Here is a 27,028-nt window from a genome sequence, read left to right as displayed (position 1 = left end):
CTGGGAACAACATCCCTCCCCCACGCTCAGGGCAGGGACTAGATTTCATTTTCATCAGAGTAAGTGGCATTTAACAGGCTATCAAATGTAAGTCAACTTGAAATTCTCTATTAAGATCAGAAGAGATCTAACTTCTAGACACTTCTATCAAATCAAAAGATCATGCAGATAAAAATACAAAACACCACACCCACACACCCCACACTACTAACAAGCCCTGGAAACTTCCAGGGTGGGCGGTGACGGCAACATGTGGAGCCTGCGTCACAGAGCTCACAGTCCCAGTCCCCAAGGGGTGGCAAACACTGGTCGGCGACCGGCCAATGGCCTGTCTGTCACAAAGCCCTCAAGCTAAGAATGATTTTTTAAATCCGTTTTCACCTTTGTTTAAAAAAACAAAGAATGTGTGATAACCCCGTGTGGCCACCGGTAAGAAAACTTTGCAGACCCTGAGCCTAAAAGAAAAAGCCTTGAGCAAGCACTTTGAAAAGTCTCCAGGAGGGAGGGGCGCCTGGGTGGTTCATTCAGTTCAGCGTCCAGACTCTTGGCTCAGGTCAGGATCTCACGGCACGGGTTCATCAGTTCGGGTTCGTCAGTTCGCTTCCAGTTCTAGGTCTAGGTCTAGTTCCAGCCCTGCATCGAGCCCTGCATCGGAGGCTGCTTGGGATTCTCTCTCTCCTTCTCGCTCTGCCCTTCCCCTACTCGCTCTCTCTCACAATAAATAAATAAACTTAAAAAAAAAGTCTCCAGGAGGGAAACAGATGAGAGTGGGGAGAGAACCAGGGAAGAGGCCCTACTGCTCAGCCAGGAGACGGGGCAGGGCTCGGCACAAGGGGGAGGGGCCCAGGCAGAGCAAATTATTCCCTGGACTGTGAACTGGGCCCTTAGGGACTTGTCTACTTAGTACTTTTTACAAACTTGTGTAGCACGCTGCATAACCAAGAAGTTCACATCCTAACTCCCGGACCTGTGACTTCCTTACCTTAGCAGCGAGAAAGGGATTCTGCAGATATGATTCACGTAAGGATCTCAAGATGGGGATATTATCCTGGATTATGCGGACAGGGCCACTGTGATCACAAGGTCCCTAGGACAGGGACGGGAGGGCCAGAGTCAGAAAGGCGTGCCATCCGGAGCTAAGGCTGGGGCGTGCTCTTCGAGGATCAGCGGGGCCACTGCAGAGAGGTGCGGGAGCCCCTGGGAGCTGGAGAAAGCAAGAAAACGATTCTCCCGTGGAGCCTCCAGAGGGAACCAGCCCAGCCCACGCCTTGACTGTATGCAGCCCAGTAAGATTCACCTGAGACTTCTGACCTCCAGAACTGTAAGAGGATAGGTCTGTGTTGTTCTAAGTCACTGGATTTACAGTAACCGGTTACAACAGAGAATGCACTCATTAACAGGCTTTTAGTAGGCACTGCCCTGTGCCTAGCACTGAGCTGGGCGTGGGATGCAGCAGACAGCAGGCTGGGCCCTCCCCTCCCCATGTCCAGCCCGCAGAGACGACGGGACCACCCACAGTCACACAGCTAATCAATAAGGAACCTGTTCCAGAATTTTTCACTTGGGCACAGTGATGAAAACTGCTCCTCTCTGCCACCCCTGACCACGGCTTTCACCTGACCCGTGAACCTACACACAGTGCTGAATAAAACCAGCGTGAATAAAGCCCCCTTCCTGGCCACATGCCTTGCGGGACTACACATTTAGCACTGTTAAACTTACGTAACTACAGAGTCCTTTACTAAATTAAAAACCAAACTGACAAAGAGAAGAAAAAATTATCGACCAGCCTATCCAATTCCCACATGAAACCTTAATGGGCTTGATTTTGACACATCGAAGGTCTTTCAATTATGAGACCTGGCGGAAAATACTTGTTTCCACAGATAGTGATCAAAAGTCCTCTTCAAATCTGTCAGCCCAAACTCCTGCCAGTTCGTGAATACAAACAGGTCTTTCTTGGATTGATTCCGCACTGCCTGGGCCCGCGGGCAGAGGTTAGAGTGAACACAGGTGGCTCTCTCGGGCCTTCCTGGGGACAACACACTTCTGAGAACTAACCTGTCCGCACCCCCACCCCCAGGAAGCACTGGGAGACGGGAAGCCTGACCGCACCCTGACTCCTGGCACCCCTGGGAAAAATTAAAGAAAAACCCCGGGGCCAAGGGGATCCACTCTCCCGGGAACTGAGAATTCTGTCCACGACCGTTAGCTGGCCCGCAGCTGTTGCCTGAGACCCTCCCAAGAAATCCAACCATTCAGCAAATAGCTGAGTCCCTACTGCGCTGGGACCCCTTGCAAACGGGGCTTCAGAAAAGCCAGCACAGGCACGCGCTGAACTAACGCCCACATTCAACCTGCACGCGCAGTTTTTTGGTGGCCCCCCTCCTCCTGCTTTCTCACCCAAGCTCTGCACCTGCAGGCCACGTTAGCGGCCTCTCTTGCCCTCAGCCACCCTGTCCACAGAACGGAGGGGCCACAGCAAGATTTCACAAGTGGCAGCCGGTTCCAAAAATCAAACACGCCAGTGGGAAAAACCCACAGCCACAGCATTTAGGACTGACTCCCGGTCAAGGTGGCCGTCTCTTGCCACACACGTGCTACTGCATTCTATCTTCCGACCGAACCTGGGATGCTGCCAGGCAGTGCCACCGAGTCACCGTTGCTATGGAGACAGCACCTGTGGGGGAGGGGCCGGATACCTCTCATTCTAACGCTGGACGGGAAGACCGTACAGACGCAGGGTCTCCCGGCCCCCGTTTTCCCTTTAGAACTGGGGTCGCCGAATTACTGACAGCCCGAAGAATATGCAGCAGAGGCCTAGGAGGCCCACAAAGCATAACCTATTTACCGTCTGGCCTTTAGATTACAGACACCAGCCTGACAGCATACCAAGTTCCTTTCATTAGGCCAGATTTCACTGGACACAAATCTAAAAACACAAATATAGTCACTCGGGTATTATTGCCATATTTGGGGCCCAGCCCAGCCCCACACCCAACTGGCTACTCTGCCTTCCCCTTGGTTTTCATAAACCTCAGGCCGGGAGCATTAACTGTTAACAGGAGTTTGAACGGCTTACAGGTATCTGCTGAGTTGCTACCCACCAACACACACACATACACACACAACATGCTTGACAGGCCTCATCAGATGGCAGAAAAGTGCAGGCAAATATCTGGCTGTGAATCATGAGGCCGGTCAAGGCGAGAGAACGTCGTTCTCGGTGGATCAGAAGCATGTTCATTCAAGCCTGACTCACGGCCGGATCCGTGGGACAAGAACTGGCTGAGACGCACCAGGTCCTTGCAGATGGGCATGACCACGCTTGGCTTGTAGCCACCGCTTTCTCTCCCTTTTGTAGGTACCAGAATTAATTTTCTTTCCCCAAATAAAACCTAACTTGGACCCTCCATATTACATACACAACAGCCAGGGATGCCCTGCCAGGAGGGGTCCGGCCTACACCCCACCCCCTACACTGTAACCCACTCTTTCCCACAGCAGCCACTCTGAGACACCAGGGAGGCATGCCGCAGGGTCCTGGAGCATTTTGGAAATGGCTGGCCTAAATGAAAATATTGCCATTAGGCACAGAAAAAAAGGGCCTAAGATCCATGTGTGAAGAGAGGCACACCTGGGGGGCTCAGCCGGTTTAAGTGTCTGACTTCAGCTCAGGTCATGATCTCTAGGGTTGTGAATTTGAGCCCTGCATCAGGCTCTCTGCGGTCAGCCTGGGGCTGGCCAGCTTCTGATCCTCTGTCCCCTGCTCTCTCGGCCCCTCCCAGCTCGTAAGTGGGCATCTTGCTCTATCAAAAATAAACCAACATTTAAAAAAAAAAAAAAAAGGTCTGCATGCATATTCTGGCAAGTTATCTAAAAAAGCTCAAGAGGCCCAGGATTTGCTGGCATAGAAACAACCAGAAAGATTCGCCAACAAAGAAAGGCAACTTAATACCCAAGCCCCGCCTCTCCAGACAGCAGCCCCACCTGTCAAGCAGGTTACTGAGCCGGTCTGTTATCTGCCCACCAAAGGGAAAACCTCCCTGTACTCCCATCTTATCAAAAGCTATTTCCGGGAACAGGATTAATTTCACTCTGCTTGGGTCCCGGCCCGAGTCAGAAGCCCCCCTGGCCAGGCGATCTGGGATGGCCTATAAATCACCAGGGGACCACTGCAGCTACACGTTCACTCCTGAGAGCCAGGCACCCTGCTGACCAGCCACCACTCTCGTGCCCTCACAGGGCTCCTCCCAAGAGCCCTTTCTGGAAGACGCTACTGCCACCAACCTGCTTTACAGAGGACGCGAAGGCGTAGTTGGGGCGGAGAAGTAACTTGTCCAAGGTCACAAGACTACACCTGGAGACAGCACCAACACTGAGGAAGGACCCACTGTGTGCCCCAGCTCCAAGATGCTCTCTCAGAGCAAGGCCAAGGGATCACGGACGACCCACGACCCACTGACACAGGGCCAGAACAGTGCGGCACAGGCAGAACTCCCAGACCAGGGTGGGGGGAAAAGGTGGCAGAATATCCCTGTAGAGAAGGAACAGAAAGACCCCACTGCCACACAAAACATATCAAAAACCCTGATCCGACAGGAGTGGAAACTGAGAGCAGGCTGGATAAATGCTTGAGAAAACAACCAGTGGGGCCGGAAAGGACGTGGTCATTAGTCAGTACACTTGTTAAATCTCAGTCAGACGTGAAGAACCATCGCCACAAAAGCCAGCTAGAAGATTAATAAGTAATTCCGCCCTTTTGCAACACGCCAAAGGCATGTTCTCTTCTCGGGCAGAAGAGAACTTTAATGTAAGAAAGGCACCGCGCCACCTACTCCAAATTCTCATTTTTTGTGTTGGCAACGAGACTCCAAGCTTGTCCCCAGAACCCTTTTTCTGTGAAAGGACAAATAGTATGTCAGGCTCTGCGGCCGCAGTCCCCACCACAGCCACTCCACTCTTACCAAGGCTGTCACTGCAGCACAGAAGCTACCACAGACAACACGCGCAAAAGAAGACTCGTGTTCTCATAAAACTTTATTTACAAAAACAGGAGGCAGGAGGATTCGGAGCCGCAGTCTGCTGACCCCACCCTAAAGGAAAATGATGGGCTACAGTTAGACGGATTCAACTAAAAGAGGTTCGCATACACAGCAGGATAGAGCAGGGGCATGCGACAGACGTGGGGGTGGGGGATCCTAGCTGGGTTTCGCAGGGGAACTCTGCCGCCTCCCCCTCAGCCACAGCAGGGGTCAAACCTTCCACTCCCCCCCCCCACACACACCCCGCTTTCAGAGGCTCCTTCTGGGGCAGCAGTGAGAAAAGCAGGGACCTGTACTTGTGCGTCCCCTGCCAGTCCTTCCACCTGCAAATGCCCGGCCTCGAGGTTTCTGCAGGAAAAGTATGAGGGGGTGCCTGCAGACGACAGCACAAAGGGATGAAAACGAGGTTTCTGGTCCCCACCATTGGGCACCAGAGCCCCCACCCCCAACCCCCCAATTCCCGGACAGCATGTTCAGGAAGCAACAGAAATTAAAGACAAGAAAGAAGGCGTGTGCTGCAGGGACCCAAGCACTTCCCAGGCCCCTCTTCTGCACGCTGGGTTTGCCAGCCCCATCCTTGATTCCCTGGACCACACACAGGCTCAGCTCTCACAGACTGGACTGACCCTCGGGCCCCCTCCGGGACCGAACTCCATCTGCAGCCCCTGCTGTAACCCTTTCATCGGCACGGCATCGGGCATTCCCACCACGGCACAAACAAGCCCGAACTTCCGGCCCGATACCCTGGCCCCAAACAGGCCCCTCCAGTCTCCCCCCCACGCCACCAGGCTCCGCTCTGCAAAACAAGCTGCTTGTATCTTGACTCCGCCCCACACTGGCTGTGACTTTAGGCCTGTTTCCTCGTGGACTAAACAGCGATGAACATACTGTTACCCACCTCCCAGGCCTGACGTCAGGAATAAATGAGACAAGGAACACAACACACGTGACCCAGAGCTCGCCTGCCCTTAGAAGGTTCTCAGCCAAGGGCAGCTGTCACACCGGCTCTGCACAGTCCAGCCCTCAAGCTGCCCCGCCCCACCGTCAGCCTGGCACACAGCACTCCTTCCTCCGGATTCCCGTGCAAGCAACGAAGCCTTCGTTTTCCCCACCTCTGGGCTCCCACAGGCCTGGGTGCTGCCACACCTGGGACCTGTGCCCGCCTCCTCCTGCGATCAAGGGACCTGTCCCCACTTCGGGGTGTCACAGCTTAAGAGCCCTGATGCAGAGCACAGGCCTCTAAAACCACGGCAAGAAATTTGTTCAATGTTCAGGATCTGTTGGTGAACCCCATAATTAATTCTCAGGAGACAGACACGCTTTAATTCTCAGAAAACCCCCTTGAGATAAAGAGTCCGCTGCGACTACCTTTTAAACAACACTCGACTGCCCCCGCTTCAACGTTTCCCACTTCAGGGCAATAAGCATGGTGTTCAACGCAATCCCACACCAGTGTTACCACAGACCCCTCGAGGAGGGGGTGATCCTAGCCCCAGTTCCTTTCTTCATCTGTAATATTCTTTAGGAAAAGGAATACATACTGGTCGCAAGCTTTACGACATACAGAAAAACGGGGCGCCTCGGTGGCTCAGTCGGTTGAGCTTCTGACTTCAGCTCAGGTCACGATCTCGAGGTTTGTGAGTTCAAGCCCCACACGGGGCCAGCAGGCTCTGTGCTGACAGCTCAAAGCCTGCAGCCTGCTTTGGATTCGGTGTCTCCCTCTCTCTCTGCCCCTCCCCTGCTCACATACTGTCTCTCTCCCTCTCTCTCGAAAATAAACAAACATTAAGAAAATATATATACAGTCAACCACCTCCCAGCTACACTGGCAGCTCTCCCTCTGCCAGTATGAGTACTCTGGCCACCTGCCTCCCGTTCCGCTCTTCTGCTCTGCTTTTGTTTCCTATTTCAAAAGAGTTCGGCAAGGAAGGTCATATAAAACACCGTCACTAAATTCTAAACCGATTTGCTACTTGTGTAAAAAATACTGCACAGGGGTGCCTGGGTGGCTCAGTGAGTCAAGCGACTTCTGACTTCCGCTCAGGTCACGCTCTCACGGTTTGTGGGTTTGAGCCCGTCTGTGCCGACAGCTCGGGGCCTGGAGCCTGCTTCGGATCCCATATGTCCCTCTCTCTCTGCCCCTCCCGTACTCGCACTCTACCAAAATAAATAAACATTTAAAAAAAATTTTTAAAGAAAATTACACGAATGACTTTAAGGATAGCTCCGAGAGGGACAGGCGGTGCACAGGCACACAGAAGGAGAGTCCCGGCAGTGACTTTGTTGACAGCCACAGCCTCCCCGCAGGAATGATGTCACAGCCCAGGCTGGAAGCTGGGCTAGAGGAGGGAGGACCGTGGGCAGAGAGCATCTTTCTTCAGCCCAGGGGAAAGCATCCCACCACCTTCCCAAAGCCCGAGTCCTCACAGATCCGTGGCTATAAACACACAGGGTGGTGCAGGGACAGAGGCTGGTTCTACAAATGCCGAACACCAGCCACCACTGACCCCATCGCTTCACACCTGCCCCAGTGACCACTAAGGGGCTCTCGGGCAAAGCCCCCCTACCAAGGGTGAGCCCCCTCGAGCAGACAGTCGCACCCTCTGCACACACGCAAGCAAGTGCCAGGAGTCCAAGGGCCACCTCAGCCACTTCCGTTTGCCTCTCTACACGCAGGGACAGGAAGTGTACTTCAGCGGGTTGTTAGAAATGCCGGTCGCAAGACGTGATACAAACACGCCTGGTGGAGGACTCGCGGCTCCAGTTACTCCCCTCCCACCCTCCTCCCTGCGCCGGACTCCCGCCAGGACTCCCTCCACCGCGCCTGCAGCCCCAGAAGCCTCCGGCTCCCAACCTTCTCAAGAGAACTGGAGGGGAGGGCAGAGTTCACACTCCACACGCAAGGAGGTGGAGACAAATGACCAGGGATCCCAACCAGCCCTTTCACTGTAGCGGGGGAGGGGTGGGGGACAGCAGCAGCAGAGCGGTGTAACTGACAGATACGTACACGGGTACACACGAGCACACATTCAAACACGCGCACGTAAATATGACCGAGTCTCTATATATGCACACACGTCCCTTAATTCAATTCCATCCAAAAAACACTATATAGAGTATGGGGGATTCTGGTTAAACACGGACAACAGGCATTTCTAGCTCACCCTTCCAAAACCCCCTAAAATGAAAATACACAAAGAGCACCCAAAGGTCAGGGACAATATTGGCAGACGAGAAACAGACACACGAGTGGAAACTGATTTCACAGACTGAAAGATCCTCAGACAGGCCTGCAGGACACTAGAGAGAGCTCAGGAGGCACTGGGAGGCGGTGGGCACCTTGTAAGACGGGGAGGCAGGGATTTGAAGGTGGGACAGCTTCTTGAAAGACCCCTCCCCCGCCTGTATAAATTAAACAAGAGAAGTCTAGACTTGAGAATGCCAGGGTCAAAGGGAATGGAAATGAGGAAAAGACTTAAAAAAAAAAAAAAAAAAGCTAGGTGAAAACCTGAGTCACAAAGCGAATCGTGGGGTGCCTCAGCCCTCTCTGCTGTGGGCCTCATTGCAGGGTGGCGGATAAACACATTCTGTCCCTTTCTCCACGTCCCTGGCAAACATGAAGGAGTCTTCTCTTGAAAACCAATAGGCAAACACTTGGGTCTTGAGAAAAGAAGGCCGGCTTCCCACCCACTCACCCTACAGGGAGGTAGGCCACCCAGAGCCAGCCACCCCATCCTCAATCAGCTGTGTGTGCCCAAGACCACAGTCATCTGAAGGGCCTCACAAAAAGGCTGATACGAAAAACGCAGACAAAAGAACCTGCAAGAAACACACAACACCAGGAACCAAAGATTCAAAAAAAATAAAGTAACATAAAATTAGGGGCTCCGGGGTGGCTCGTTGGTTAAGCGTCTGACTTTGGCTCAGGTCGTGGTTCTAGCCCCACGTCAGGCTCTGTGCTGACAGCTCAGAGTTTGCAGCCTGCTTTGGAATCTGTGTCTCCCTCTGGCTCTGCCCCTCTCCCACCTTTCTCTCTCAAAAATAAGTGAATTTTAAAATAACAGTAAAAGAAAAAAAGAAAGTGACATAAAATTAATATCCTCAGAAAATCGGAAGATCCTACACCCATCCAATAAAAACAGGGTTTCTTTTCTTCAGGGACAATCAAAAAAAGCCCTAGCAAGTATTAAACACAGGACAGGCCAACCCCCACCACCTCACGTGAATCACGAGGAAAACAGCAGACACATCTCAACTGACAGATATTCTAGAAAATACTGGGCCGGTACCCCTCAAAACCGTCAAGGTCATCAGAAACAAGGCAAATCGGGTAAGGGTCAGTCTGGAGGGAACCAAGGAGGCATGACAACTAAATGTGGTATCTTGGAACAGAAAAAGGACATTAAGTATAAAACTAACAAAATCTAAGGGGCACCTGGGTGGCTCAGTTGGGTAAGCTGCCAATTCTTGATTTGGGCTCAGGTCATGATCTCACAGGTTAGTGGGGTGGAACCCCACGACAGGCTCTGTGCTGACAGCACGGAGCCTGCTTGGGATTCTGTCTCTCCCTGTCTCTCGGCTCCGCCCCTGCGTGTGCACATGCTCTCTAATAAAATTTCAATTAATCATAACATATCAGTACTGGGTAATTAATTGGGACAAAGAACCGTACTAACGCTAGAACTTCGTAATAGGAAAAACCGGCAGCACAGTATACAGAAACTACAACTGTTGTGTAAATCCAAACTCTTCTAAATTTTTTTTAACTTTAATTTCAGTAGAAAAAATGAAAAATAAAGTGAAGAAAATCTCAGGAAGTTAACAAAGAGATGAACGCTAGTGTTTCCGTCAACCCAAAATTAAAGGATGAACCCAGGAGTCCAAATTTAACCAGGAGTGATAAAAACAGAGAGGAAAACAGGGGAGAAGAATTTATCAAATGAAAAAAACATGAAAAATCCCCAGAGCTGAAGTGCCCAAGATTGCAAGGGCACCCCTAGTGCTCAGAATAACGGACGTGAAAAGAACAGAGTACAAGGTGACATTCCAGTATTATGAGGGACAAAGAGAAGAACCCCAAAGTTTATGAAAGCACCCCACCTACCAGGTAGAAGCAATGAGAACGGCCATGAAGACTCATGAACAACAATGATGTGTGTCTGCATTTCTCATCCACGTCATTCCCCTCCCTGGAAAAGGAGTTTCAACCTAGAATCCAATACTCAGCTGACCAAATCAAATATGGGCATAGAAAAAGATACTTTCAGACTCACATGAGGACTCAAAACATATACCTTCATAGAAAGTTCCAGAGGAATATACTCTAACAAACGAGAGAGCAATCCAACACAGAAGCAAACGTCATAGATGCTAATTCTCCCTTCCTCTTTCCTAGAGGAAAAGCGATCCCGTCCTTCCCCAGCCTGAGGGGACTGACCCACACCCTGCCTGGGGGGGGGGGGGGGTATGCAGGGTCTAGAAGCCCATTCCCCTGGCTGGGCTGGGCTGTAGGCTCAGCGGCTCAGCATGGGTTCATGACCCACCCAATTAACATACCTGGTTCCTCTGTCAATAACGTCCTCGTGGTTCAAGGCAGCTTAAGATGGTTGCAATTACTTGATGTTCAAATTACCCGACTGGTACACACATGGGATCCAGGAAACAAGGGATCCAGCACAGAGGGACAAAGTCCCAGGATGACATGCAAAGGAAGCCCAAGATGGCCACTGCACGACAGGCAAGAAGACGGGGAGGGTTCCAGGAGGTAAACAGAGCTCACAACTACCTAATGTATCTGTGCAATCTGAAAACAGCATTTGCTGCATTTTACTGAGCATTTGCAAAAAAGGAGAAGATTGAAGTTTTATTGTCATTCAATTTATCAACCAATGTATCCGTTCTGGTGTGCTTTCCCACGTAAGGGATTTTGTCTCACCTGAAATCGGAAAGATATTGTCCTGTGTTTTCTTCTAGAAGGTTTACGGTCTCATCTTTCATGGTCAGCTCTATGCTCTATGTAAACCTGATTCTGGATATGATTTGAGGCAGAAGATTCATTTTCCCAGTACCTTTTTTGAAAAGGCCATCTTTTCCCTTTGTCGTGAGGCACCCTTGTCGTAAACGGCCTTCTGTGAAGTCTGTTTCAAGACCTCTCTTCTAACAGCCTATTGTCTATCCTTCTGACAACACTGTGCTGCCCTAATTACTGCAGCTTTTATAAAGTCTTGACATCTGGTAGGATAAGTCCTTCAGCTTTGCTATTCTTCAAGACTGCTTTATTCTTGGCTCTCCGCATTTTCGTATAAATTTCAGAATCAGTTTGTCAATTTCCAAACAAAACAACAACAATAAAAGAAAGCCTGCTGGGATTTTTACCGAAATTACATGGAACCCAGAGTTCAAATTCAGGAGAACTGACATCTTCACAAGGCCAAGCGCTGCTGATATGCGTGGCCAGGACAGCTGCCCCGCACTGCCAGTGGACGTGCCCGTTGGTAAAATCACTGGAAAACTGGCAGCCATCCATTAAAGCCACACATATGCCGACCCTGCGACCCAACCTTCCCACTTCTGGGTACGTACCCAACAGAACAAGTTCGCACACACGTCCAGGGATATTTGTTTGAAGGTGCACGGCAGCATCATTCGGGAATAGCTCAAAATGGAAACTAACAGAAGCTAAAAGTCTATCACCACTAGAACAAATAAATATCATACCCACATAATGGAATGCTACTCAACAATGGGAATGAATAAACTGTCACACACAAACCACACTGATGAAACTCACAGATATCATGCTGAATGAAAGCACGTACAAAAAAGAAGCAGAACAGAGAGTCATTTTATAAGCATCAGGGGGCAATCCGTAACGAAAACACGGACTGGCGCAAACCTATATATGCAGAGTAACTTCAAAACGAAAAAAAAAAAAAAAAAGGCATTGAAAAAAATCATTGTTAAATAGAAAACACTGGGAAAAAAATCTCTGCACCTTGGTGGATAAAGCCCACTCAAAAGAGAGAAGATCACAGATGGTCTGATTAAGGTAGATCAGCCAACATGTTCAGAAAGGGACTACATGGCACCCGCCTGACCGGGTCGATGAAGCGCGCAACTCTTGGTCTCTGGGTTGTAAGTTCAAGCCCCACGTTGGGGGGCAGAGATTACTTAAAAATAAAGTCTTTAAAAAAAAGAAAGGAAAGAAAGAAAGAAAGAAAGAAAGAAAGAAAGAAAGAAAGAAAGAAAGAAATTACTACACATGTAACTTTAAGGAAAAACCCAAATTCTGAAAAGCAAAACTCTCTGACCACAGTGCAATAAAAGAAGACATAATGAAAGCAGAAGTAAAAAAGAACACTACCGGCTGGAAAACTTAAAACACTCTTAAAAAATTCTGAATCAAAGGGAAATTCAAAACCATAGATGCAGAATCCCTAGAAAACCACAAATGGAGGAGAGAACACTACACTATCAAAACTTTTAAAACAAATTTATACTCAAAGGAAATTTAATAATCTAAATACTTTAAATTTCCTTTTTTTTTAAATTTTTGTCTATTTATTATTGAGAGACAGAGAGACACGGAGCATGAGCAGAGGAAGGGCCAACAGATGGAGAGATACAGAATCCAAAGCAGGCTCCAGGCTCCGAGCTGTCAGCACAGAGCCTGATGAGGGGCTCGAACTCACAAACCACGAGATCATGACCTGAGCCGAGGTCGGACGCTTAACCAACTGGGCCACCCAGGTGCCCCAAAAAACTTTAAATTTCCAAGAGAAAAGAATGAGATTAAATTAAGCATCCAATTCTAGAAGTCAGAAAAAGACACAATGGAATGCAAAGGAAAGCAGAAACAATGAAGAAAAATGAACCGAAAATAATTAAATGAATTTAACTGAATACATTGGAATAAAATGGTATTAAAAGTAGTTCTTTGAACCAAGAAATAAAACAGATAAACCACTGAGAAACAGTTATTTGTACCTCATTTCACAGACAGGACACCAAGTCTGTGAGGTTAAAAGACTGGCCCAAGGTCACTATCAACAAGTTAGGACGTCGTAAAACCTGAGCCTAAACAAACCCAGCTCAGTCTGACATTCAGGTCTGCTCTGAAGCATGGACCCATGTGGGCACCAGAGAATGACCACGTGGCCACCAGAATAAAATGCCCACAGTACCCCCCAGCTCTCCCAGTGCTCCTGGGGCCGTGGTGAGTGTACAGGTCAAATGTGGGCTGGGGTGGGGTCTGAGGAGGCACCACGTCAGGTGAGGGACTCTAACAAGAGTCCTGTGGCCCCAGCGGGTGTGCCAGCAAGTGGGGGGGTGGGGAGGACGGAGAGAGAGGGAGACACAGAATCCAAATCGGGGCTCAAACTCAGGAACCGTGAGTCGGAAGGACGCTTAACCGACGGAACCACCCAGGTGCCCCTACAGGGGTCTGTCTTGAGTCTCTAAGCCACCGTACCTGAATGGTTCCAGGGACCCTGTCATCACTCCTGACCAACTTAAACTCTGTTATGGCTCCTTTCTTCATGGGCCATGGGGTCAGTCACTACACGCCCAGCTCACGGGCACACAGGAACGGGCTGAAGCCTGCAGAAGAGTCTGCTAGAAATCCATAAGCAGTCTGCAGAGCTCCCAGCCAACCTCACCTTTTGAACATACAGTTAATTTAGTGAGAGAAAAAAAAAAAAAGGCAATTTCAATTTACAGCTGGAGACGGACACTCGGGATAGACATGCCACACACAGGCCTCCCTCTCCAGGGTCAAAACTTACCAAGGACTGGGTGCATGGGTGGCTCAGTCTGCTGAGCATCTGACTCTCGATTTCGGCTGAGGTCACGATCTCAGAGTTCATGAGATCCAGCACAGAGCCTGCTTGGGATTCTCTCCCTCTCCCTTTGCCCCTTCCCCATGAACACTCTTTCAAGTGCTCTCTCTCTCTCTCTCAAAATAAATGAACAGTGGAAAAAAAGAAACAAGAAAAAGAAAAACTTACCACGGACCTGGCAAAAAAAAAGAAATACACCTTTATTTCAGTTTCTCCTTCCTTTTCTACCTCCCGTTAACGGTAAATTAGCAAGTGAGAAGCACTTTGCAAATGCCACCAAAATCCATGTTCTATATCGTAAGGTCTGATTGAGCAGAGAACAGAAACCGAGACGGCATTTGAATTGGATTGTTCTTTCTAACCAGATCAACAAAGCGGTTTCCAAGGGCCATGAACAGAGACACATGACTGAATCAGGTGGATTCCTGTGAACCGTCAGGGCCCCAACACCAGGAGCGGGGGCACTCGGGATGAGGCTGACCAAAATACTGACCCTGGGCGAAGCTGTTGCCGGAAAAGAGCCAGTAATGCGCGAGCTGCCCAGTCCTGGCCCCGACCACCCACAAGCACGCATGGTTGTTACACCTGTACGCCCTTCGCAACCAGTACCCGTCACTACCCCGCATCCAGTGTAACAAATGCAAATAACACGACACGTCAATCCAACTCACTAACGTGGCGGACGTCCTCCATACCGTTCCTTCTCAGCTCGCGCAAACCTAGCAGCGGCCCGGGGTCTTGGAGTTTCAGCCCACCAACGTGGGAAGTTTCCGTGTTATGCTGTAGCTCACTCTCTTAGTACACTGGGGTCATCTTCCCAAGAAAACACATACAGATCCATCTCATCGTCTGAATGCCTGATCGTATTTCACGGCGTAGCTGTGCCTTTACCCACTGCCCTACAGACAGATACAGAAACGACTTCCAGCTGTGTGCTATGACAAATAATGCGCCAGCCAGCATCGCAGTCCACACGCCTATACGCACTCGGGCCAACACTTGCGGACCATCTGACACTTCCACGGAGCAGGTTTCCAGTTTGTGCCCAAGGAGCTGAGAGGCAGCAGATGAGAGCTGTCACCCCGCCCCGCGCTGCGGACTCCAGACCCTTCCCCCGGTGAACCTCACGGGGGACAGATGCCCTCTGGCAGGGGCGCCCTGAGGGCTGCAGAACGCGCCCCACTTGCGACAAGACGAAGACCCCATCTTGCAGCCCTCCTCCAACGGTGGCACTCTCGTGGCTGCACCCTGAGGAGGCAGGGCGGGGGGGCAGCAGTGGCCTCCTGACAAGCCCCAAAGGAGACTCCCTAGCAACAAGCCATGCCACCCGGAGGTGATGGGCCCTTTAATCCGGCGAGGAAATACTTCACCAGGCCGCCTCAGTCACGGTCACAACTGCACAGAGGACCCCGCTAACCACCGCAGAGGTGGGTGTCCTAACTATCACCCCCACGTGGAGGCCACAGGCCCAGGTCACTCCGTTCTGTGTTCTGTCACTCAGCGACTCATGCCGACCCAGAGGCGAGCCACACACACCAGGGGGTGTGCTTACGCAGAGACGTTTCATCAACAACTCAGCCCCTGCAAATCCACCTTCTCTTTGAAGAAAATAAATTAACAAACCCAAATATGCTGAAGGCGGGGGCGGGGGGGGGGGGGCTAAAAGGGCTCGGTTGGTTTAAATGATCTCCAACAAAGCCCAAAGCACTAGAGCCCCGGAACCCACAGGCTATTTATTCCCCAAGCCTCAGACACCACAGGAAACCCAGGATGATTACAGCCACTGGGCCTCCCATCGGGCAAGACCAGGTCTGAAGTAACAAAAAGGAAGAACCCAAAAATAAGGGCCAAGTGTCCCCAGGGGCTCTCACGGGCGCGCCAAGCCAGTCACAGGTCAAAAGGAACATGTGCGCCCACGGCTGACACACCAACTCCACTCACTCATTATTCGTAACGGGTCTTAGAGACGTCACCCCCACCGATGGAGCTCTATTCTCACAAATCCCGGGCCCCCTCCCGGCTCCGTCGTCTCGGCCACCATCCCCGAACTACCACAGGCCGTGTGTGCTGCTCTCTACCCTAACAAGTTCGCACCACAGACCACACGGCCCACCTCGTTCCCCACTCCCCGTGTCAACACCGAATCGCACAACCGCAAGATCTCTGCAGGGCCACACTGGCTCATTAAATCTCCTCTTGCCACTGCTCAGTATGACCGGCACAGCGTCATGACTCACCCGGGGTGCAGGGAACTACGAGGGCCTTTTGTTTTATTCCTTAAGAGAACAAGAAAGGACCCCCGTGATAATATATACATTATATAAACATATAATATAGGAAATATTATCTATATCTGTAACAGGCAATTATACATTTAACATATACATTAAATATACAACATATATGGACACCACATATAAAATGTCTTTTATTTACCTTTGTTTATATTAAGATATACCTATAAGCACCTATTAGCTCCTATTTTCCAGTGGTCACTTCCGATTTAGAATTCATATGCATAAAGCCTTCCCATTAGCGGAAGACAAAATTGCTCTCCAGACAGCACTCATCAACTGATCTGAAAAAGGGATGGCGGCCTATGGCCATCCCACCCCGAAGGTGCCCTATCTCATCGGAAAGCAGAATAGTGGGCGGGAAGAAGTGACTCATTTTCTACTCTGGGCACTTCTAAAGCGTTCGGGCATTTTTGTAACAAGCTTGTGTCATTACTGATACATTGTTTTTAAGGTCTGGGTAAACTGAGCAATACAGAATCGACACCTTACACCGTTTGAGCTGAGTAGGTGCCGTGGTCACCGCCACACCGTGTGACAGGTTTCATCCCCATCTGGCAGGAAGCGGAGGCTCGAAGGGATGAAGGGCACTTGTTCAAGGTCCTCCAGCAAGTAGATGGAAATGAACGCTCCCGTTTGCCTGATGCCGAGACAGGTCGTAGCCCAGCAAGCTGCAGGGCCTCCCTTGCACCCGTCAACTGCCTGAGTGCACCTATCTCTATTCCTAGCAAGACATTTACCTGCAACAGCACAGGGCGCCAGCAAGTGACCAGATTTACCTTGAACGAAGACAAGTATGGCAGAAAGTGCTCCGATGCACCTGCCCCTCGGGGAGGCCCCTGCTTAAGGTGTCTGAGCTCCTGGAGGTGAAGACGGGGGCTATCTGATTTGGGTCTAAGTCTTCTGCACGTAGCACAGGACTTAGCACACTATTAGAAACAGCCACATCTAGTAAACAAACGAGCCCCAAGTGTATACGCCTGCCTACTCCAAACCCCCAGGCCCTTGGCTAGTGCTGTATCCAGGAACCATTAATAGCTACTGTTTACTGCGAGCCTGCTTGCCTCGTGCCTGGTACCTTCTACACACTTTGGTACAGGACCCACTGGATCCCTCCCCCTTCCAGGAGGATGGCATTACTACCCCCCATTTTGCAGACAAGAACAGAGACTCCAAAAGATTAAATAACCTTAAATCACCCAGCTCGCAAGTGGATGGACGAACCTGGATATGAAGCCAGTGGACCTCGAAGCCGAGGGCTACTCTCCATCAGGAAAGGGAGCAGAGGAGAGGGCAAGGCATTCCCAACCCTGCCAGCGACTGCTTCCAGTTCAAGCTAACAATAACAGCCCTCAAGGGCAGGAGCAGTGTAATCCCAAAGGGTACCTCCCCTGGGTACAAGCACAAATCCTTCCCAACCCCGCCTGATGAAATACCATCCAGGCACTTCCAGGGGCTTCCTTTCTGCAGTCACTTCGCCCAGGAAGTGTGATTTCCTTGAGTAGCTAGAAGGGAGAGAGACGTGGGCCCTGAAGCCAAGTGGTTGAGCAGATCTGCCTAAGAGCCATTAGCAGGAAATGCAACGGAGAGCTGGCCTCCAGGTAAGTTCCACACAGTAAGAAATATTAACAGCAACAAAACCACCAAGGGCTGCAAAACGGGAGCCTCAGAAATCTCCAGAGAGGCTAGGCTCCAGTGTGTAAAGGCTGGAAGAAAACATCTGTGCCAAGAGGCTACCTGTGCCTCTCTCCACAACCTCCTTCTGGTTCCCACCCTGACCTTCCCCCAGTGAGGTGCCCAGGGCACCACTCCAGCACCAGAAGACCACAGTGAATACTGCTTCCATAAAAAAACCCTAAGATTCGACACTGACTACTAGAGCAAGTCCGAAACAGTGACTGCTTTTGATTTGGGAAACCGTGCTCATTCATCCAAAGGGACAAGTTAAAGGCTCTAGGGTTAGTAAAGTCCACAGTCCAGAAACACCCGCTCTCAGATTTATACTATTACTTACAAATGGGCACAAAGTTGGGTTTAAACTTATTCTTATTCCTGAGAGAGAGAGGGAGAGAGAAAGTGTGAGTGGGGTAGGGGCAGAGAGAAAGAGGCACAGAATCCGAAGCAGGCTCCAGGCTCTGAGCTGTCAGCACAGAGCCCGACGCGGGGCTTGAACCCACGAACCGCGAGATCATGACCTGAGCTGAAGTCGTATGCTTAACCCACTGAGCCTCCCAGGTGCCCCCGACACAAAGTTTTTTGAAGAGGAATTTAGCAGAATTCTTTCCAAAATGCTATTCATCTCGAAGGGTCCACACTACAGAAACACATGCAATTATGTACAAATTATACATTTCTCAAGAGAAAATTGGCAGAATTTTACCAAAACTGTGCAATATCCAAAAGTCAGAAACAGCCCCAATGTCCACCAATGGGAAACAGATTAAACCAAGCGTATGCACAAAACATCCTCTGCATTGCTAAAACAGACGACGTAATCCATCTGTACGGACTGTCGTGGCATACGTGTGCACAATTTTTTTCTGGAAGGAATGACAAACTTCTCACGGTGGTTTCTCTACAGAGAGACTGGGGAAGAGCCCTTACACTTTTAATACAGCTTAACTTTCCTAACTGTTTTCTTGAAAAAAGTCAACTGGAAATATCTGAGTCGTGGAATTACTAGCGGTTTTTGTTTTTCTTCATACGCTTGTAGATTTTTTAAAAGCTTCAGAAGCATTATCTTAAAAGTGTTAGCAGCGTAACACACTGGTACGCATTAATATGAAAACGTGCTCTTGATGTGTTTAAGAACGCATGTCGTGGGGGGCGCCTGGGTGGCTCAGCGGGTTAAGCGGCCCGCTCTGGGTTTCTGACAGTGCAGAGCCTGCTTGGAATCCTCTGGAGAGCACTCGCACGCTCTCTCTCCGCCCTTCCCCCCGCCCTTCCCCCGCCCTCAAAATAAATAAACTTAAAAAAAAAAAAAAGACTCGAGTCTGGGAGGATAAACACACTGAGCTGTAAACAGTAGTTACTGCCTGGAAAGCTAGAGGAAAGAGCTTTCATTTTCCCTCATACACTTGCTTTTTCTCTTTCTTAATGAGTGTGTATACTTCTGTAATTAATTTTCTATCAGGGGAAAAAAAAAATTCCACTTTCTGCCTTAGGACAACGTTTCCACTGTCCCCAGCTATTTCTGAACACTCAGCCCATTCACTCCCCCGGCAGGTCGGCCAGGCAGCACCGCTCCCAGACAGGCCTATGTTTCTGTAGCGCCTGAAACAGAGCAGTTCTTTAAGCTCTGAACTGTATGTAAACAACACCTGCCGAAAAAAGCGCTGGAAGACACAAAGGAGCCGTGGAAAGAGTGGAAAGAGTGCCGGGGATGACCTCCTTTTCCCAGTTGGTCCTGCGGCAACGCATCCCATCCTTCTACACAAAGAGAGATGATCTCGAAGCCCCGGTGGGAGAAGTCAGCTCGAGCTTCCGAAGTCCTGTCTGCCCTCCCCCGGGCTGGCCACCAGCCACAGCAAAGTACTCGCCTAACAGGTTCCCGTCCAAAGGGCTCTCGCGTTCTGCAAAGCAAGCTGACCGGCAAGTTTTCTACCGTGGCTCACGCGGTTCTGATTCCAACTTAGAAACGCATTTTTAATACTCCAGGGGGCTTGGCGTACTGTTTTCAACAGGTGCCTGGTTCTGTTTAAGAATTTTTTTTTTTTTTTTCTTAAAGCAATCTCTACACCCAACATGGGGCTCAAACTCACAACCCTGAGATCAAGAATCACATGCTCTTGGTCAGGTGCTGATTTCCAAGTCTGCTGTAGTTTCCAGAAGGTCTTCCCTGACCACCCCACACCCAGGCTGGGATGGCCTTGACTCCCACGCACCTCATCTGCAGCTCCAGTGCTTCCGCACCTGAGCCCCCTCCCTGTGTCAGACGCCGAGCACAGCAAACAGGAAACAGAATGCTGCTTCCTGGCCCCCCCTCCCTCACTCACCCCACTGGGGAAAATGTACCCGTCAATAAAGAGCAAAACTGCATTCAAAAGCTGTCATCACTGACAGACGCAGGGGTAAACGAAACGTGATAGATAAACAGAATATGGAATACTACTCGGCCACCAAGAGGAATGGAGTTCGAACACCCGCCACAGCCTGGGCAAACCCTGAAAGCATGAAGTCAGACACAAAAGGGCCAATAGGGTATGATTCCTCTCAGAGAGACATAAAGCAGACGGTCGCTGCCAGGGGCTGAGGGACGGGAAGTGAGCAGTCAGTGTTTGACGGGCACAGAGTTTCGGTTTGGGAAGGTGACAACTTTCTGGAGGGGGGTGGCGGTTACACAACACTGTAACTTAACGCCACTGATCGTACACTTAGAAATGGCTAAAACGATAAACCTTATGTATATTTCACAATAAAATAACTGTTTAAGAAAGTGTATTTAAAGTTGTGAAAAGAACTACAGAGAACAGCAACGGAGGAAAGGAAAGAATCAAGGGAGGTGATGACACAATCGGGTTGAGAGGTCCGGAGGCCTCTTTAAGGAGGGGCTCGCTTTCTCCCCACTGGACAAGCTCCCAAGGAACACAAACGTGGCACCAACAGCCATGTGGCCTCAGACTGGTAAATGTCGAAGTCAAGACACTTGGTTCAGACTCAACCCAGTAGATGGATTAAAACCCCAAACTTCACTCATCAGACAGCTCAGCCAGGACTGAAACAGCCAGGTCCGAGACACCCAGAACTTGGTGGCTCAAGCAGGAAACCACCTTGGGAGTCAAAAGGGACAAGGGCTAAGGGAGAAAACAGAACTGAAGAAGGAGCCTGCATTCTCTCTGGCCAGGAAATGCCACTTATGGGAAATCATGAGCAACATACACCAAGATTTACATGGGAGGATGTGCCCTAAAATTTTGTTTACGTGAAGGAAAAATGGTAACAACAACTTAAATGTCTAATAACAGAGTTAAAAAAAAATCATGGCAAGTCCATATAAAGCAATTACACAGTTACTAAAATGTTTTCCGGAGGCCTAGTTGGCTCAGTCAGTGAAGCGTGCAACTCTTGATCTCAGGGTTGTGAGTTCAAGCCCCGTGTCGGGCAGAGAGCTTACTTAAAAAAAAATAAAATAAAGTAGGGGCGCCTGGGTGGCTCAGTCAGTTAGGCGTCCGACTCTTGGTTTCGGCTCAGGTCATGATCCCACGGTTTGTGGGTTCGAGCCCTGCATCAGGCTCTGTGCTGACAGTGTGGAGCCTGCTTGGGATTCTGTCTCTCCCTCTTTCTCTGTTCCTCCCCTACTTGTGCAGGCACGCACTCTCTCTCTCTCAAAATAAATAAACTTTAAAAAATTAAAAACATAAAATGAAATAAAATAAAAATATGTTCTCGATAAGTTAAGAAAATACACTCTAACGGTAAGAACTATAAACCATGGGGGCACCTGGGCAGCTCAGTCGGTTGAGTGTCTGACTTCGGCTCTGGTCAAGATCTCTCGGTTCATGAGTTCGAGCCCCACCTCGAGCTCACTGCTCTCAGCGCAGAGCCTCTGTCCCCCTCTCACGGCCCCTCCTCCATCTGTTCTCTTTCAAATCATAAATATAAACATTAAAAAAACCAAGAACTATAAATTGTGAACAGCGTATATAGTATTTGCCTAACTTTGAAAAAACAAATACCTAAGCAAAGGAAAAAAATACACCAGTGTTTTCTGTAGTTCTCTCCATATGGTGAGCTTAGAGGTGTTTTATATTTTTTTATCTTTTTTCTTTCAGTATTTCCCTTTTTTTCTCTTTAATAAAGATGTTATTCTTATGAATAGGGAAAAACGTACTCCTAGGGCCTTGCACAACGCCTGGCAAACAGTACACGCTCAAGGAGTAGCTGGTGCAGGACAGCGACTCTTAAAGGCGCTACATACTGCCTCGCCACACCGCCGCTGAGAGGAAAGAGGCTGAGAGGGAGAAAGGATCCAGAGCCCGAGCTCCAAAACCAGCTGCAGAGGTGGGAGAAGAACGTGCTCTCAGAGGGAACGCGAAGGGCCGCCAGCAACCTAAGATAGACCTCACTCTGCCCACAGACCGCTCCCGCTGCAGGCAGAGAGCTCTACAAACCAGTGCGGCTGCCAGCATCATACAGAAGCAACCCAGCCCTCGGCTCAGGCCACACGGGGCGGGGGACAAAAAACAAAATCAACAAGTACAGCTAACAGCAACACTCAACCCGGACTTCTGGCTCAAGTCACCAGAGCAAGCCTCTCTCCCGGGGCCGAGGCTTCGCACACGCCAGCCACAGACACGATCGGTGACACAGGTCCGACAACGGAGCCGGGGTCTTGGAGCTCCCAGGTGAGGCGGCCTGGTCCAGACGGCACCTTTGAAGCCGAAAAGCTTGTCATCCACAATTTCCGTCCACCAGAAAGCTCTCAGTCTTTCTCATCCGTCCTGAGCACCACAAGCTCTATTTCTCCGTCCAAATGACAGACCAAAGGTTCCCAAGTCCACACGAGGCCCAGAAAAAAACGAGACTTTCTTAAGAAACTTGAGTTACGACTTGAAAAGCAGTCTGGTTACCCCTGACCAAAAACTCTTGAGATTCAGAGCACAAAGCCCCACAGCTCTCTGCCGGAGACTATTTTTCAAGGGGAGCGCACAGCTTTAAAATCTAGTGTAGACAGGCCCCACTTAAGATCTGCCTGCCCATAACAAGACACATACGCTTGATAGTAGAGAAGCCTCATTATCAAATTTAGAAATACATGTCCTGACCCACCCGGCCTATTCTGGTGTGAAACAGAAACCAACACAGAAATGATCAATCTTAAATGGTAGAATAATGAGACATCCAACCAGCACACAGCCATTAGCAACATGAGTCAGGACTTTGTGCAAGCCAAAAAAAAAAGAAAAAGAAAAATCTTTCAAGTACAATAAAATAATCCTTCAGGAGAAAAGAGAACTGAAATTTAAAAGGGGGTGGGGGATGGTGAAGGGGCACAACAAAAATCCCTCGGCAGGGCCCCAGGCAACCAGTCGGTGCTGGAACTAGTTCTGGCTTGCCATTCCTGAAATTCTACTCTCCCAGGGCTTTCTGGCTCTCCCTTCCCCAGGCTCTTTCTTTACCCATTTGGGCTTGAAGGAGACTGCAAAGGACCCAGGCCGCTGCAGGCAGGCCCCCACAATGGGCAGAAACGTGGCCCCTCCAGGAAGCCTTGGGTAACTGAAATTCACAGGTAATCCAAAAGCTTAAGGGGAAGGACAGCGGATTCTTCTCCTTCCCTAAGTAATAGTGCAGGGCCAGACCTGGCCACAATGAAATCAGACAGAAAAGACAGGCCAAGAGGCAGGAAGCTGGGAAAACTAAAGACAGGGCCCCCCGCTAAGATGTCTTCAGTCCCGCAGCCAGTGGGCCTGGAGGAGGTTCCAAGGAGGCTTAAAAAAAAAAAGAGAGAACACAACAAAACCAAGATGGTTGGGGGAATGCCAGAGTGTACCAAAACAACTGCCCAGGAGACTGCAGAAGCACAGTAAGCCCAAGCAGAGCGTCTCCAGGGCCGTTTCCAAACATGCTACAGGTGTGGCCCAGACATAACCTGGGTCTCGGCCCTCACCCATGACCGAGACCCGGGGTCAGTTTCCCTTGCATTAGCCTCAGTCCTCCCTATGGTCTCTAATAAACACCCCGGGGCAGCCTAGCTGCTCTAGGCCGTTCTGTTGCTTCCAGGCCCCGAGTAGTGGCCGTGACACGCAAATACTAGCTAAGGATAGAATCTGGGGTGGGGAAGTCACGGCGCCATCAGCCAGGAGAACAGGAGAAAAAGTTCAGGAGCTGAGAAAGGATGAGAAAAGCGGGAAATCAACAAGAACGAGATACATTCTCGTCACCCTCCCACAGAACGAAGCGGTTTGCTGTACAAACAGAATATGAGCCTCACAAGAGCCCCAACAGATGCTCCAGGCAAGGCATAATCATTCCCATTTCACAGATGCAGGAGCCGCGGCTCAGAGACTTGCCGAGGGCAAGCCGGTGAAGACCAGAATGCAGGCTCCAGGAGAGACACTTGCCCGAGCAGGCACAGGCTCCCCAAGTGGTCATCTGCCATCCCCAAAGGAAAGCGGTCATCCTCCAAAGTCCCCGGCCTCTGCTTGTTCTCGGTATCTCTCACTGTTCTAAGTCTGCCTTACACAAAGCTGGAAACGTGCCTGGGAGGGGACAAGCAGCCCAGACCCGAGGACACGGACTTACAACCATCGGTTCCTGGGAGCTCCACACGCTACTCTCTCCCACCCTTGTCTCCCCATAGAGGCTGAGCACCGAACAAGCCAAGTGCTCCGGAGACGTTCGGTGCCTTCGATGCCTCTCCCGTCCACGCCTTAGCCCAGCACCTGTGGCATCTGCACCAGCTCCGTCAGGTCAGTCAGTCCTACGGGTGGCATCACGGTGGCTAAATTCCATCCTGGGGCTTGACGGCAGTTACAGAAACTACTGCTAAACACTCACCTGCGGGCCGGGCCCTTCCAGATCTTTCACCACCTCCCTAACTCTACAAGGTGGGGGATGCGAAATGTAGGCCAATGACAGCTCTCTGAACCCTAGATTTCTCTGGCAGAAGGATCTGCACCCCAAAGCCTGGGCCCCCCCAGGCCCTCTTTGCACCACACCACTGTATACCGAGCTAAAAGGCTCAGATTCGGAGAAACCACGCTCGGATTCCACACGGCTGGTTCCAAAAACCAAACCGGATAAATGTATACACAGCCACACAAAATGCACAGAAAATCTTAAGAGGGAGGGGGGGGGGGGAGGGCCAATTTAACAACCCCGTAAACCAAAGGCTTCTAAAGGTTTCTCCCTGGCAGCCATTGAGCAAATGACACCGTCTGGGGAGCCTCCCCAGCCCCCGTTTCCCCCCACTTCCTCCGAGCTACCCATTCCCTCGAAAAACACCTCCTCTCCTCGCCGAAAGGTGGGCTCGGACCTCCCACGGTATTGAGAGAGAGAGAGAGAGAGGGAGGAGAGAGAAAACCGCCTTCCAGCTTTGTGTGTGGGCAAATCCACTCCAGAGGCCCACGGTCTCAACAGCGCTGTTCCTCACTCAGGCGAAAGGGGGGAAAAAGAAAAAAGAAGGAAGGAAAAATCCCCATCTGGCAGGCCCCGAGGAGCGACATCCTGTTTATTATTAAACACGCTCAGTAACAGAGCATGGAGTATTTCGAAAATAATCCCGTCGCTGGCGCACCGAAAGGGCGGCCGGCGGCGGCGAGCCCCCTGCCCCCTGCGCGCCCCCGGCCGGCGACTCCGCGAGGGGGAGGGGCACCGCCGCGCCCCCCGCCGCCGCCGCCCCCCACACCGCCCGCCGGGGAATGGGGGGATGGGGGGAAGGGGGGGCGCCCCGACCCCGGGACTCCCGGGCGGGGTGGGGCCTCTGCAGGCCGGCCCGGGGGGAGGGGGGGGCGGCGGGGGGCGCAGGAAGGCCGCCCCGGCTACTTCCAGGCCAGCGGGGCGCTCCGGGCTGCCGGCCCCCGGCGGGCGGGAGGCGGCCCCGGGACGCGGCGGCGACCCCCCCCCCCCGCCCCGCCCCGCCGGCCCCGACCCCGCCGCCCGCCCGCCCGCCCAGGCCGCGCGGCGCCGCACAACAATGGCGAGCCCGGGCCCGGCCGCCCGCCGCCCCCAGGCCGCCCCGCCCGGCCCCGCGGCCCTCGCCCCGGCCGGCGGGGCCCAGGCGGCGGCGCGCTCGCGGACGGCGGGCGGCCGGGCCCGGGCTCGCCGCTGTCAGTCGGTCGGTCTGCCGCCGCCGAGACAAAGCCCCGCCGGGCCGCGCCGCCTCCATCTTAGCGCCCGACCGCCGCCCCGGCCCCCGGCCCCCGGCCCCCGGCCCGCGCCGCCACCCCGCCGCCCCGGCCCACCTGGTCTGGTTCCGCGGGCGCGACTGGGCCGGGCGATGGCGGTCGGGCGGCGGTCGGGCGCGGAGGCGGCGGGATGGCGGCGGATTGCGAGGCGGCGGCGCGGCTGCTCGCTCCCTCCCTCCCTCCCGGGCTCGCTCGTCGCTCGCTCGCTCGCTCGCTGGAGCCTCGGAGCCTGTGTCTCGCCGCTCGCCTCCCTCTCGCGCTCGGCTCCCCGCCCCCCGCCTGCCGCCGCCCCCGCCTCCTCCGGGCCTCCTCCTCCCGCCGCCCGCCCGCCCGCAGCCGCGCCTCGGCCCGCGCAGCGCCCCCTGCCGCGCCGCCCGCCCGCCCGCCCGGAGGGGGGGGGGGTGGGGCTGGGGGCCCCGGGAGGGGAGGGGCGCCGGAGGGAGGCGGGGGCGGGGTGGGCCCCCCCGGGTGGGCCCCCCCCCCCCCCGAGGAGGCGAAGGGGCCGGGCAGCGGAGGGGAGTGGCACGGGAGAAGGGGCTTTGGGGTTCGGGGGAGACGGAGGGGAAGGGGCACCGGAGAAGGGGGGGGCTGGGGTCCCGGGAGGAGAGGGGAGGGGAGGGGCCGGGCAGCGGGGGCGGGGGAGGGGCACGGGAGGAGCGGGGCTGGGGTCCCGGGAGGGGAGGAGCCGGGCAGCGGACAGGAGGGGCACAAGAGAAGTGGGGGGCTGGGGTCCCAGGGGGACAGAGGGGAACGGGTACGAGAGATGGGGGGCTAGGGTTCTGGGGTGGCTGAGAGGGCTAAGGGGGAAGGAAAAGGGCCGGAATTGGGGCTGGGAGACGAGGGGAGGAAGCTGGGAGAAGGCGGTCTGGGAAGCGGGTGGACTTGGGATGGAGGCCCAGAGAAGGGGTCCGGGGAGAGAAGGGGACGGGGTTCTTAGGGAAGGGAAGGGGAGGCGGTCCTGGGGAGGAGGTTGGGGCGAGCCGGGGGAGGGGGGCGGGGAGGAGTGG

The 27,028-nt window shown here is 52.2% G+C and overlaps 1 protein-coding gene across 11 annotated transcripts in view; it reads right to left on the bottom strand.

Moving 5' to 3' along the window:
• The window catches only part of PRRC2B (proline rich coiled-coil 2B), an 87,555-nt gene extending 61,202 nt beyond the window's left edge, over window positions 1-26,353 (bottom strand). For 7 of the 11 annotated variants that reach the window (XM_078436338.2, XM_078436342.2, XM_078436339.2 and 4 more), the window contains exon 1: window positions 26,079-26,352. The gene's annotated coding sequence lies outside the window, so the exon portion shown is untranslated. Of the gene's footprint in view, window positions 1-982; window positions 1,222-25,119; window positions 25,412-26,078 lie in introns of those variants that run through there. The other 4 variants (XM_078436345.2, XM_078436346.2, XM_081790964.1 and 1 more) reach the window with 4 other exon arrangements.
• Window positions 26,354-27,028: the final 675 nt, after the last annotated feature.

The sequence above is a fragment of the Panthera onca genome, chromosome D4 (assembly GCF_046562875.1).
Source record: "Panthera onca isolate mPanOnc1 chromosome D4, mPanOnc1 haplotype 2, whole genome shotgun sequence".
In the NCBI taxonomy this organism is placed as follows: domain Eukaryota; kingdom Metazoa; phylum Chordata; class Mammalia; order Carnivora; family Felidae; genus Panthera; species Panthera onca.
This window is presented reverse-complemented; position numbering and strand designations above follow the sequence as displayed.